Here is a 14,152-nt window from a genome sequence, read left to right as displayed (position 1 = left end):
AGGATGAAAGCTGGGTGCTGAGTTAGAAGAGCTTCCCTCCTGGGAGACAAGCTAAATGTTGTAGCCTTGCACATTTAAAATCTATTCATGTTGAAAACTAAATCAAAGATAATGCATTTAGGGATGGCAGCTGAAGTTTAAGCTAAATTTCCTAAATCAACTATAGATATAGTTTCCTGTATATTCACTATACAATACAATGTAGTATTTTCATTCCTTCCAATATTAACAAAACTTTAAAACATTGTTAAAGCTTATTCAAACAACAGCATATCTCTATAGGGTATTCTACATTTATGTACATTTATCTCTTAAATCTGATTTCCTTAATTCTTACACTAGATTATGAAAGGTCGCACCATTTGGAAGATATGAATTTCTGAAAAGTTAATATTTGGAGTAGTCCATTTCTAAAACAAATTATACTTTATTTCTCATTTTAGTGTTTGGTATTACTTCCAAACTTGGCCTGTAGATTAAACTAAGCCTGAGAGTAAAACAAGAAAATTGGTCAGAATCATAGTCCACCTGCAGCAGATGAATCATCTGGTGACATTGAACAGCACCAGGATTGGGATCATGTGCAGGCAGACAAACATTTCCATGTTTTAAACCACCCCTGATGGCTGTCATGGCTGCCAAGGAAGGAGGCTGCTAAGGGGACTGGGTAGGGTTGCCAAGTCCAATTCAAAAAATATCTGGGGACTTTGGGGGTGGAGCCAGGAGACATTGGGGTGGAGCCAGCAGCAAGGGCGTGATAAGCATATTTGAACTCCAAAGGAAGTTCTTGCCATCATATTTAAAGGAACTGCACACCTTTTAAATGTCTTCCCTCCTTTGGAAATAATGAAAGATAGGGGCACCTTCTTTTGGGGTCGTATTTTGAAACTTGGAGGGTATTTTGGGAAGAGGCACTGGATGCTATGATACAAATTTGGTGCCTCTATCTCAAAAAACAGCCCCCCAGAGCCCTGATACCCACAGATCAATTATCCATTATTCTATGGGAATCGATCTTCATAAGGAATAATGGAGTGGCCAGCAGACATTTCCCCCCCCTTCTGCTTTCTGATGACCCTGAAGTGGGGGAAGGGCCTCCAAATCAGGGGATCTCCTGTCCCTACCTGGGGATTGGCAACCCTAAGCTCAGAAGGCAAGTTCACCCAGTAACATTGCTTAGAACAGCAGCCTTAATTCAGCATGCCTACTTCAAAGAGCGCTCCCAAATCAGCGTGCACAAGGTTGGGCGGCTCTCTTCAGCACGAAACAGAGGCACTGCAATCTTTCTTGCGCCTAGTAGGGAGTAAGCTCAGCTGAAACACTGGGATTTGCTTCCAAGTAAATGTGCAAAAAGAAGAAGATTATGAAGAAGTGGGATGACAGAATGCAAAGTGGCTGCAAATTGATCCCAGCAGGTTCTCTGTGTAAACGCTGGGATTGGGAAGTGAAAGAGAGGAGCCAGAAAGCGCGGGGGGGGGGCAATCCTACAAGGGCTAGGCAGTATGCAGTTAACTTACCACTCCCCCCCTGCCCTGCTCCAGGAGGCCCTCCTACCTTTGTGTGCGTGACTGCAACCAAAGTTCCCTTCAGAAGATCAGACGAAGGGGGCTTTGAATCTTGAAAGCTGTTTATAACCCTAAAAATCTTGGTGATCTCTTAAGGTGTTCCTGGACTCGGCTTGGCTCTTCTCGTGCAGAGGAACTGAGCTCACCACCTTAAGCAACTGCTCACAACGGAATCACTCCCAGACGCCATACCCCCCACCCCACTTCCAGCTTTTTGGAAAGCGGGAGAGAAGGGGGCTAATCCTGGGGTCCCCCGCCAGGGCGGGAGGTTTGGGAAGCCTAGGACTGGGGGACTCCTGAAGCCAACCTCATACTGCATCCAGCCTGTCTTTCCATTTATTTTACTGCAGTTCTGGTTGAAAACATGTAGCATTATTTTCTGGTGAGATCTGCTTGCCACAAACAGATTAGCTTCCATTACAAATAGCATTGGGGGAGCGGGGCTGTCTCAACATGACGTAGGCCAGGATATTCCCTATGCCTGTAAGTTTTGGCCCTGACACTCCCACAATCATACTGAAGCCTGTGGCTGATTTTGAGTCTACTAGTTTATTCTCTGATAAACTGTGTCTGCCACAAACTGATAGCTGGATGGACAGGGTGGTTCTTTTATTGCTATAGATTGATAGCAAGAGCAAGTCAAGTGATAAATTTTGTTCAGGGGTCATTTTGTAGAAAAATAGGTGGTGGAGCTCATCCAGGGACTGTTATGCAGCTGCACCTACTATTCAATGGACAAGGTGGGAAGGAGGAGGTGGAACTCTCAGAAAGGTTCAGGAGCTGTGCTCCTGTGAGCTCCCACTGAATCCAAGGCCTGGTTTTGTTATGATATTTTGTATAGATCAAGGTCACATGGGAGACCCAGGTGGAATCTTTGTCTGGGGGCCTATGGTAGCTCTCAGCAGCTCTGGCACTGGTATATTCCCTTTCATAGGGCAAAGCGCTATTATGATAGCTACCTTGAATCTCCATGAGATACCTCTGAATATTAAATCTTGAAAACATACAGTAGAGGAGGATAGTTGCATTCATGTCCTACTTGTGTACTTCCTGGAAACAGCTGCTAGAAATAGGATACATTTTCTGCCCCAAACTAGATGTGACTTTGGTAGTTGCATGAAAGGATCTCAATTCACCTAAAAACACACACACACAGCTGTTTATTGGGGATGGACAAGATCTGCAGTGGCACCTCAGTACTGAGTGAAGGGGAGAAGGTGTTGACCCTTTTGCTCATGCCAATTTCCTGAAAGAACTTCTCTGGCCTGCTGAAGGCAGCTTCTACTTGTTCTGTGGTAACTGTAATGGTGCCTGCAAATTTTTGTCAGTGGAATAGCTTTGTGAAGGGAGTGAGGTATTACTCCATGAAAGCAGTATGGGGTTAGAGCTCACAATCTCAGTACTTCAGTGCAAAGTCAGTTCTCTGCCATGCAACTATTTTATAAGCAATCTAAAGAGGCAAGAGAACTAATCACAGATCTCCATCATTTCATCTACTCTAGCCTTGAGAAATCTTGCTTTAAATTATTAGTGTGAGTCATATGGATACACTTACAGATTTATCTGTACTGTATGGGCTGACACTTATCTCTATGGTTCTCTGTATGTGTCATAAGGATGAAAATGCAAGAAAACTGGAAAACAGGAAGCATGAGAAGCTTGGAGCAGAGGAAAACCAGATCATCCCCAGCAATTTAGACACTAAACTTCATTTAAACCACTGCTCGCTGTATAATTCATAGCAAATGAGAATTCTCTCCAGGCAGCCAGGCAAAGATTTTTCAGACTATTGACATGCAACAAATGACTCACAAATATATATACGGGCAAACAGCTGATAACTGGATTTATTTGCAACTCTGCCATAACATTGTTGTGATCATCAGGGTTTTTTTTTTTTTTTGGGGGGGGGGGTTAGCAGGAACGCACAGGAATGTAGTTCCAGCTGGCTTGGCCAGGGCTCTGGCTCAAAAAAAGGTCTTTGGCAGAGGAAAGGCACTAGGCAACCATTCACTCTCAGACCATGTGCTCCATCCTCTCTGCAACCTCCAGCCTCCAATGGGTTTGTGAAGAGAGTGAAAAACATGGAGCTTCCCACAAGTGCCCCATCCCAGGAGAAACTGGGCCTGCCTCTGCCTGCTCCATCATATATGACTCTCTCTCTGGCCATGTTGGGAGGGAGGCTAAACAAGGTCTCTCATTGGGCTGTGTAAGAACACACATCCATTAAATGCAGCTGATGGCACTGCACTGTTCCAAGTCAATATGCGGAAAGTAACCTAATGAATGGGTGATGTCACTTCTGGTGACATCAGGGAGTGTGGCCTAATATGCAAATGAGTTCCTGCTGGGCTTTTCACACAACAATCCTGCTATAGAGATAATTGAGTTTCAAGGGGCCCACTTGGGATAGGAATATAAATGAACCAAATAAATAAATAAATAAGGGGAAATGCCAGTACTACTCCGTGGCATACCTTAGTCATGAGATGCCATGCACACAAATCCTACATGACAGCAATAAGGTTAAAAATGACAATGGATAGTTAAGCTTAAAGGATACAGAAACACTAAAGCTGGTATAAGGTCAAATGCAAAGACCCCTATAAAAGTACTGAGCACTTATGGGACTATTGCACTTCTCTAGCTTTTGAGCTTGCTTCTTGGGGAAAAAATAGTTACTCATTATACATTTGCTGAGATATCTTTCCTATCTAAGAATTCAAAATAAATAATATACAGAACAAACAACAAGATTTTTGTTAGATATCTAGAAAGCTGATGTGTAATATTTCTTACTAAAATATATATAGTGAAATGATTTAACACCAGAACTACAGCATTCTCCTTCAGCATATAGAACCATGAATTAAATCATGATTAGAAATGTGGCAGAAAGCCACCCTTACTTTGACAATGCTAGTAAAAGCAGAAAAGGAATATAACAGTTGTCGCTACTGGACTATTTTCTTTTTTTTGAACTGTACAATGAGATTCCCCAGAACACCATCTACAAATGCGTTCTCAGTTAATTTAATCTTACCAGATATTTCATTCAATACATATGATTAATGCTGATTGTGATTACTTTTTCCTCATCCTAAGTACCTATTGACAGCAGTAGAAATGATGTCAGTTCAAGGTAACTTCAGATGGTTGCCAGAGGCCAGAACCAAAGCTATAAATGCTATTGGAAAACTGCTGACATTTAGCATACTGTATATAAGAAGACTTTATGAAGAATAGCTGCCTATTATCAATAATGAGTAAAGCACAGGATACTTCAACATGGAAAACATTTAAAGTGTTATTACATTCCTTCCAAGTAGTTGCTATATTATTCACTAGATATAGGGATTTCTTTATTACCATAAAACTCTTGTTTTTGAGGTTAAACTGTTGTAGCTCAGCAGGATGTATGGTGCTGTTCATTGGCAAAGAAATTAATTCTACTAACCATCAAATATGAAATATGAAGCTGCCTTATACTGAATCAGACCTTTGGTCCATCAAAGTCAGTATTGTCTTCTCAGACTGGCAGCGGCTTTCCAGGGTCTCAAGCTGAAGTTTTTCGCACGTATTTGCCTGGACCCTTTTTTGGAGATGCCAGGGATTGAACCTGGGACCTTCTGCTTCCTAAGCAGATGCTCTACCACTGAGCCACCAAATGCTACTAACGGCTTCATTCTTTGACCAAGGGTTGGATTTCAACAGAAGCTTTGCTAATACCTACACAAGATAAACTGGATGTGCAATCTTGTGAAAATCTATCCTCATTTCTCCCATAGATTAAAATCTTGAAATATAAGCAAATGTTCTCCACAGGCCATTTTTTTCTGAAACATGAGAGGCAGTTCACATATGTATTTTTTGAGGGGGAGGCGGGGTTTGATGAGACTGCTGAACTAAAAATACTGTGGCAGCAATACTTCCAGTGATTTATGTGGCCAATTAACACAAAAAAAGAAAGTTAAGGAATGAAATAAAAAGACTTTCTTTTTTAACTTTCTTTTTTGTGTTAATCCTTGCTTCACTAAGGTTGCTATGGGATGCTTAGGTACAAATGTTCTAGATCAGGAATGTCAAACTCATTTGTTAGGAGGGATGGATTTGACATAAATGGGACTTTGTGGGGCTGAGCCATTACATGTCCTAAAATGTAATGCCAGATAACAGAGATATAGACTTTATAGAGGACACAGGCCAACACAATTAAATATATCAGTTTTTAACTTAAAATACAAACATTCTTAACACTCTTGCAATATTTTGTTTAAAATGGAAAGGGGGGATAGTGGGATTTTGCAATGCAATCTTAAAAACAAAACATCAAGGAAAAGCACAAAGATCACAGCAGAAACTTTAAAAAATAAAATGCTTTCAGCCTGGGAAAACATGAAATGGCAAGGCATTGAAAGCTTCTCTCCTCCCTTCCCCCAGGTCTACTCAGGTTAGCAATGGCTCTCCAGTGTCATATCCCCCTTTGGCTGTGGGTTCCCAAGTTAGATTACTCACTAGATACTAGTTTTTACTCCACTGAGAAGTGACAAAGCTGGCTTAAGGCATCAATGCTTGGTTTGCAAGGACACAACTCCAAGAAGCTTCAGCTGGCTATAGGAACACTGGGAAGTTCCTCTCCATTGAAACACATAGACAAAGTTGCAAGGAAAACATGGAGTGGATTTTTTGTTCACCTCTGCTCTGCCCAGAAGCTAGAGTGGGAAATCCATTCCACATTTTCTTTGCAACTTTGCTTTCAGTTTTAACCTCTGCAAAGAGAAGGCAGAAGGAGCTGGGAATGTCATCACAGCCTTTGGAGCTTCACAGGGTGAGGACACGAGGGAGGAGAAGAGAGTCCTGCGGACCTGATTGAAGCCCTGGGCAGGCTGATTTGGCCCGCGAGCTGCATGTTTGACACTAGCGTTCTAGATGCAGTTTCATTTTGTGCTCTTTATTTATTTATTTAGAGAGAGAGAGAGCTGAAGCCTTATTATACTTTCCCTCCCCAGGATCCACCACCAAAATATCTCGACCTGTTTCCCAAGCCAGAGTTGGCAACTCCATTCACATGGTATATTTTGTCACTTCAAAATAGTGTCCAATTGAACAGAGAATATTCTCCATGCAAATAAACTAGTCTCTTCACAGTTACAAGCACAGGTTCCTTAATTGCAGTGGTTTAAAAATATAACGCCATGATCATGGACAATGAAGTAGAAAAACAGGGCACTGTCTGTGGATAGCCTAATTTATGCAATGCATTCTCCCTCTGGGCAGATATGCTCTGTTGGTGCATTTGTAGTGCTCCCTTGGCACTACAAACTATCAGCAGGATAGTGACCATGTAAACTAGCTGATTGGTGTATATTCTAATCAACTGGCTTCCATAACATTAAAGGGCATGTGCTATAAATAAACTTTTGTACATAATGAAAACACTAAACACAAAGGAAATAGCTAGTTAGTTAGACAGTCACTACTCACTATTCTCTTACATAATCAACATTTGGACAAAGTTTGAGTGCAGTGAAACCTTTTAAGGCCAACAAAGTTTAATTCTGGGCATAAACTTTCATATGCATGCACACTTCATCAGATACATTGAAACAATTTTCTTCAAGATTTACATATAGGTAGAGAGAGGGGGGAGATTAGTTGCCAAGAAGAGCTAGTCCAGTAACACCTTAAAGACTAACAAAATTTGTGGTAGTATATGAGCTTCTGTTAGTCACTGCTCACTTCTTCAGATTAGTGATTCACAAAAAATCACACCCTACCATCAATTTTGTGGTTCCGCTACAAACAGACTAACATGGCTACCCATCTTGATCTGTCATTATCCAGTAGAAGTTGTAAGCCACTGATGATGCATTGAATGGTTTTCAGTTGACAGCTGTATGTGACCACTAGTGGTGTTTGGTTATTGTCCCTTTAGGGCCGGTCTTGCAACAAGTTTTCCCTGGGAACCATTCTGGCTTTGTTAATCTGTTTCTTGACTTTATTAGGTGGATGTTTTAGTTCCAAAAAGGTTTGTTGTAGATCCCTCAGGTGAGAATCTCTGTCTGTAGGATTGGAGCAGATGTGACTGTAGTGTAGAGCCTGGTTGTATACAATTGATTGTTTGGTATGTTTAGGATAGTAGCTGGAGGCACACAGATATGTTTGTCGGTCAGTAGGTTTCCAGTATAAGGTGGTGCCTCTGCGTCCATTGTGTATTTTTACAGTAGTATCCATAAAATGTATTTCTTGCATAGACTGATTTGTTGACAGGTTGATAGTGAAGTCATTAAATGCCTGGTGGAATAAATTCAGGGCTTCTTTACCATGTAGCCAGACAATAAAAATGTCACCAATGTATCACAGATGTGACAGACTGCACTTTAAAATCTTATAAGTGCTGTTTAAACAGGTTACGGACTGAGAAGGGTTAATTCCTCACAGAGATTGATAGTGCAAGAAGTGAATAATAAAGAACAAATAATTATAAAAATGTGTGTGTTATTAATAAATATAAGGGAAAGTGTAAAATCACATACTAACTAATTATTAAATATTCTACACAAAGACAAGAAATATCATATACAAAAGTAAGGTAACAACTGCATAAAATCTCAGTCCAAATAAAATGCAAAACTCCATGGTCATTTTCGCACTCACCTCCAGCCGGCGCGACCCACCTCTTCACCGCGCAGGATCTGCGTGGATTTCGCACTAAATGCCACGGAGCAGCCTTTTGCGCCGGAAACTCCCGGCGCAAATGCCGCTCAAACGCCAAACTGCTTTTTGCCGATTTACGTTTGAGCGGCTTTTGCGACGGGAGTTTCCAGCACAAAAGGCTGCTCCGCGACATTTAGCGCGAAATCTGCGCAGATCCTGTGCGGTGAAGAGGGGGGTCGCGCCGGCTGGAGGTGAGTGCGAAAACGACCCATGAGACCATATAGTGGTCAAAAGTCCAAGACTTCTGGTCAAAGATATTTAAATTAAAAAGTTAATGAACTTGGTAAGGAAAAAGGAATCCTGAGTTGCTGTAACTCTTTTCAAAAATGTGCATCTTCTTCCTTAGCATAGGTAAGTCCTTGGACATCCAGAAAAAGTTCATATAGGGTAAAAGCTTCCACGTTCTGGAATAATGCTGAACATGATGTGATGTTTAATAAATAGTTTGCATAAGGATTTTCACTTTCCCTTATATTTATTAATCACATACTTTTTTTTAATTATTTGTTCTTTATTATTCACTTTTTATGCTACCAATTACAGCTTATATTTTCTTCTTGCATTATTGTTACTATGATTCCTCTAGGTTTTTGTTACAGAGCCTTCAGCGACAGGCTGCTTCAAGAGATCTGATTGGTCAGCATCAGTTAAGCAGACAAAGACTTGAGAGCTAAATGCTGAGAGAAGTGTTTGAATTCAGCATTGACTGAAAAGAGTCTAATACTGAAAGTCCAGCCTTGACAGAGAAGGGTTTAGTACTAAGGGGTTTGTGTTTAACCCTGACAGAGTAGTTTAACACAGATGGAGTACTCGGAGGGTTGGCAGGAGGAGTGAGTACTTACATGAAGACTCTCATTCAGGTCAGAAAAAGGGATAGTGAGACAAGAATTATCCTATCCAGTTGGAAAAGGGAGATAGCTCTGAGGATTGTAATGTTCTGATCAGATGGGTTTAGAAACTGCCTTTTAAATCCTGACAAGTGAGGGGAAAAACTCAAGATTACTGGTGTGTTTAGTGAAGGGATCTAGATACAGGACAGAGTATCCCTGCTTTCTGGAAACCAAAAGAGCCAAATGCACTCAAGAAAGTAAGCTGGTGTGTTTGGGAAACACAAAAGCCTCTCGTCTGAAATATTCTAAGTAGAATCTTTAAGTAGACAAAAGCAGGAAAATCACACTACCCACAGACAAAGCAGGATTCTTGAGATACTAAGGGGATTTCTCTGTATTGTTCCAATTTAGTATATGTACTGCCAGGGCTTTTTTTGAGCAGGAACACAGTTCCTGCTGGCTTGGTGACAGGGGGCATCGCCTAATATGCCAATGAGTTCCTATTGGGCTTTTTCTACAAAAAGCCCTGTATAAAACATTGGTGATGTCAAGGGGTGTGGCCTAATTTGCAAATAAGTTCCTGCTGGGCTTTTTCTAGCAAAAAAGGCCCTGTGTGCTGCCAAAGTGAGCACATATGGGCACAATGGGAATTTAACAAATCTATTTAATTTGGAAAAGGGGGTTCATCAGAGATTCTTGTTGGCACCTTTCTTGTTTAATTTATATTTAAACAATGTAGCATCATTTTTGATGATTATTGCCATCCACCAAAATTACCTGAGACTGATGTACCTATTTTTGCTTTATGTGGATGATGCCATGATTTGTCCCAAACCAGGGTCAGACTAAAAAGGGCCTTGCAGTCTTTTTCCAGTTACTGTTGTTGAGAAAGTCTGGTGATTAACTACCAAAATCTAAGATTCTAGTTTTCACCAGATCAGAAATGGTCTATCAATCAATGGCTATCAATGGTCCACTACTGAGCAAGTCAAGGCCTTCTGTTATTTGGGGATTCTGTTCTCAGCAGACCTATCTTGGACCTCCCAATTTAGAACAGCACTTAATAAAGCAAAACCTTGCGCAAACACCATAGTTTTTTCTACAATAAGGGGGGAGAGTATATTCTTGGAGCAGTGTAAACCTTTAATTTGAAAGTGGTTCCCCTCATTCTTTATGGTTCAGCTATGGATTAGAACTATCTTGGATAATATCAACCAACTACTAACCTAGTTTGTAAGGAAAAAATTGAATATTTCCTGCTGCATGTCAAGCATCATATTATGGGCAGAATTTGGACAGACATCCTTGGAAATAACAGCATGGCTGACTTCAAACTGAGATTAAGACAGCTCTTTACTGAAGATGGTTTGTTAGCCGGTTTAAATCGGGATACTCACAGATCAGCTTGGATGAAATCCCTGGATGAAACTGATGGGAGCAGGAATGCTGGTTGATGATATTTTTGAGATGGGCAAAAACAGAGCATTTTCTCTGATCAAAAAGCAAGTCCTTGAAATCAACCATATTCAAAACCCTTGGGGAAGCTTGGAGACTATTTAAAACTATAATCCTAGAAGCTCAGATAAAATACATACCACAAGTTAGGAAAGGTACAAACAGGCATAAGAAAAGGCCTGCATGGTTAACAAACAAAGTAATGGAAGCTGTAAAAGGTAAGAAGGACTCCTTTAATCAGTGGAAAACCAGTCCAAGTGAGATTAGTAAAAGGGAACACAGGACTCCTTTAATCGGTGGAAAACCAGTCCAAGTGAGATTAGTAAAAGGGAACACAGGCTGTGGCAAATCAAATGCAAGACTGTGATCAGGCAGGCAAAAAGGGACTATGAGGAGCATATTGCAAAAAACATAAAGACCAACAATAAAAATTTCTTCAAATATATTAGAAGCAGGAAGCCATCCAGGGAGGCAGTGGGGCCCTTGGATGACCAAGGGGGAAAAGGATTACTGAAAGAGGATAGGGAAATGGCTGAGAAGCTGAATGCATTTTTTGCCTCCGTCTTCACTGTGGAAGATGAGAACTTTTTCCCCGCCCCAGAACCACTAATTTTGGAAGGGGTGTTGAAAGACCTGAGTCAGATTGAGGTGACAAAAGAGGAGGTCCTACAACTGATAGACAAATTAAAAACTAATAAGTCACCGGGTCCGGATGGCATACGTCCGAGAGTTCTGAAAGAACTCAAAGTTGAACTTGTGGATCTTTTGACAAAAATCTGTAATCTTTCATTGAAATCTGCCTCCGTTCCTGAGGACTGGAAGGTAGCAAATGTCACCCCCATCTTTAAAAAGGGTTCCAGAGGAGATCCGGGAAATTACAGGCCAGTCAGTCTGACTTCAATACCGGGAAAGTTGGTAGAAAGCATTATCAAGGACAGAATGAGTAGGCACATTGATGAACACGGGTTATTGAGGAAGACTCAGCATGGGTTCTGTAAGGGAAGATCTTGCCTCACTAACCTGTTATATTTCTTTGAGGGGGTGAACAAACATGTGGACAAAGCAGACCCAATAGATGTTGTTTACCTTTATTTCCAGAAAGCTTTTGATAAAGTTCCTCATCAAAGGCTCCTTAGAAAGCTTGAGAGTCATGGAGTAAAAGGACAGATCCTCTTGTGGATCAAAAACTGGCTGAGTAATAGGAAGCAGAGAGTGAGTATAAATGGGCACTCTTCGCAGTGGAGGACGGTAAGCAGTGGGGTGCCGCAGGGCTCGGTACTGGGTCCCATGCTCTTTAACTTGTTCATAAATGATTTAGAGTTGGGAGTGAGCAGTGAAGTGGCCAAGTTTGCGGATGGCACTAAATTGTTCAGGGTAGTGAGAACCAGAGAGGATTGTGAGGAACTCCAAAGGGACCTTTTGAGGCTGGGTGAGTGGGCGTCAACGTGGCAGATGCAGTTCAGTGTGGCCAAGTGTAAAGTAATGCACATTGGGGCCAAGAATCCCAGCTACAAATACAAGTTGATGGGGTGTGAACTGGCAGAGATTGACCAAGAGAAAGATCTTGGGGTCGTGGTAGATAACTCACTGAAAATGTCAAGACAGTGTGCATTTGCAATAAAAAAGGCCAACGCCATGCTGGGAATTATTAGGAAGGAAATTGAAAACAAATCAGCCAGTATCATAATGCCCCTGTATAAATTGATGGTGCGGTCTCATTTGGAGTACTGTGTGCAGTTCTGGTCGCCGCACCTCAAAAAGGATATTATAGCATTGGAGAAAGTCCAGAAAAGGGCAACTAGAATGATTAAAGGGCTGGAACACTTTCCCTATGAAGAAAGGTTGAAACGCTTGGGACTTTTTAGCTTGGAGAAACGTTGACTGTGGGGTGACATGATAGAGGTTTACAAGATAATGCATGGGACTGAGAAAGTAGAGAAAGAGGTACTTTTCTCCCTTTCTCACAATACAAGAACTCGTGGGCATTTGATGAAATTGCTGAGCAGACAGGTTAAAACGGATAAAAGGAAGTACTTCTTCACCCAAAGGGTGATTAACATGTGGAATTCACTGCCACAGCAGGTGGTGGCGGCCACAAGCATGGCCACCTTCAAGAGGGGCTTAGATAAAAATATGGAGCAGAGGTCCATCAGTGGCTATTAGCCACAGTGTGTGGCCGTTTTCGCACTAGCCTTTGCTCCGGCGTAGCGCCCCATTTACCTCCGGATCTTTTCCTGGATTTCGCACCTGTTGCTCCGGCGCCACGCTTTGCTCCGGCGCTTCAGGGGTTTTACACCGGAGTATGTTTTTCAGCATGCTGCCGGAGTTTTTGAAAACCTCCGGATCCACACCGGATCCACTCCGCGGACTTTGCAGTGGGAAATCCATCCACGCCGGATCGACTGCTGTGTGGGCGGCACCCTCTCCCTTTCCGTCCTCCCACCCCATCCACCCCCTTGGCCAATCATCAGCCTTTCGCGGCGCTTCCCCAAAGTGCCGGCACGGCCATTTTTTTTTTAAACTTCACAGTTTTGCGTACTAGCGATATTTCAAAATTAACAAATAAAAAAAAAAACCCTCCTGGAATAGCCTCAATTGCCACTTCAATTGGTTTCGTTAGAATTTTTTTTATTATTATTGACTTTAGTTGCGCTATTTCGCTTTTGCGTTATCTCGATAATGCGAAAACGACCATTGTTGGGGGGGGAATCTAGTGCCGGTGCGGGCCAAAGCGTTCATGTGTGCGGCAGGAGGGACGTGCCGGGCCAGGTGGAGGGCAGCCTCATGCGCGAAGGCGCAGCTGTCGGAGGAGGAGGACGCGGCTCGTGAGCTGCGACAGGCCCGGGCGAGGCTCTTGCTGCCTGCCGCTCTTTGTGGCTCGCATGGCCACCCGGGTGCTGAGCATGAGCGCCCGCCTGGGGCCAGAGGAGCCCGTCTTCGCCCAGCTCAAGCCAGTTCTGGGGGCCCGGGAGGCCGCGCTCTTCGGCGGCCCCGGGGAATTCAAGCCGCCGCCGCCGCCCGGAGCCGGGGGAGGAGAGCGCCTGGGAAGGATGTGAGTGGAGATTCGCTCGCTCCGATGAGCTGACTCGCCACTACAGGAAGCACACCGGAGCCAAGCCTTTCCAGTGTGCTGTGTGCAATCGCAGCTTCTCTCGATCTGACCACTTGGCCCTGCACATGAAGAGACATCAGAACTAAGGCCCCGGGACTTCCTCCTCCATTTTATCTGCATGCACACATGCCCAGTTGCTGGGTGAAGTTGGGACGTCAAGCATGCAGCACCTCTTTGTGCATCTGCATGTTTGCAGTTTCCCACCAACTAGCGATGTGCATGTGCGGAAGCGGGTTTCTATGAATGTATGGCTGTGTCTAGCGTTGCGCGGAGGGGGACAAACGATACTGTACGTTCCAGGAAGATTGTTTTCTAATAAAGTTGTGCGTTCATGTGTGTGTGTTTTAAAAAGGGAATGCCTCCCTCAGCTGTGCCACCAGGATTTCTGGACCTGCACAAAATCGCCATGTATAAAATGGGAAGTTGGAGTCCTGCATTCTTCTCCCTGGCTACATTCCGCTCGGTTAGAAAAT

General features: G+C 42.8%; 1 protein-coding gene and 1 non-coding gene across 2 annotated transcripts in view; both read right to left on the bottom strand.

The window, feature by feature from the left end:
* The window catches only part of IL1RAPL1 (interleukin 1 receptor accessory protein like 1), a 1,501,437-nt gene that overhangs the window by 341,805 nt on the left and 1,145,480 nt on the right, over positions 1–14,152 (bottom strand). The gene's annotated exons all lie outside the window — the stretch shown is intronic.
* TRNAP-AGG (transfer RNA proline (anticodon AGG)) lies at positions 5,164–5,230 on the bottom strand. The gene has a single exon. It is a non-coding gene; the product is annotated as a tRNA-Pro (tRNA).

The sequence above is a fragment of the Heteronotia binoei genome, chromosome 3 (assembly GCF_032191835.1).
Source record: "Heteronotia binoei isolate CCM8104 ecotype False Entrance Well chromosome 3, APGP_CSIRO_Hbin_v1, whole genome shotgun sequence".
In the NCBI taxonomy this organism is placed as follows: Eukaryota; Metazoa; Chordata; class Lepidosauria; order Squamata; family Gekkonidae; genus Heteronotia; species Heteronotia binoei.
This window is presented reverse-complemented; position numbering and strand designations above follow the sequence as displayed.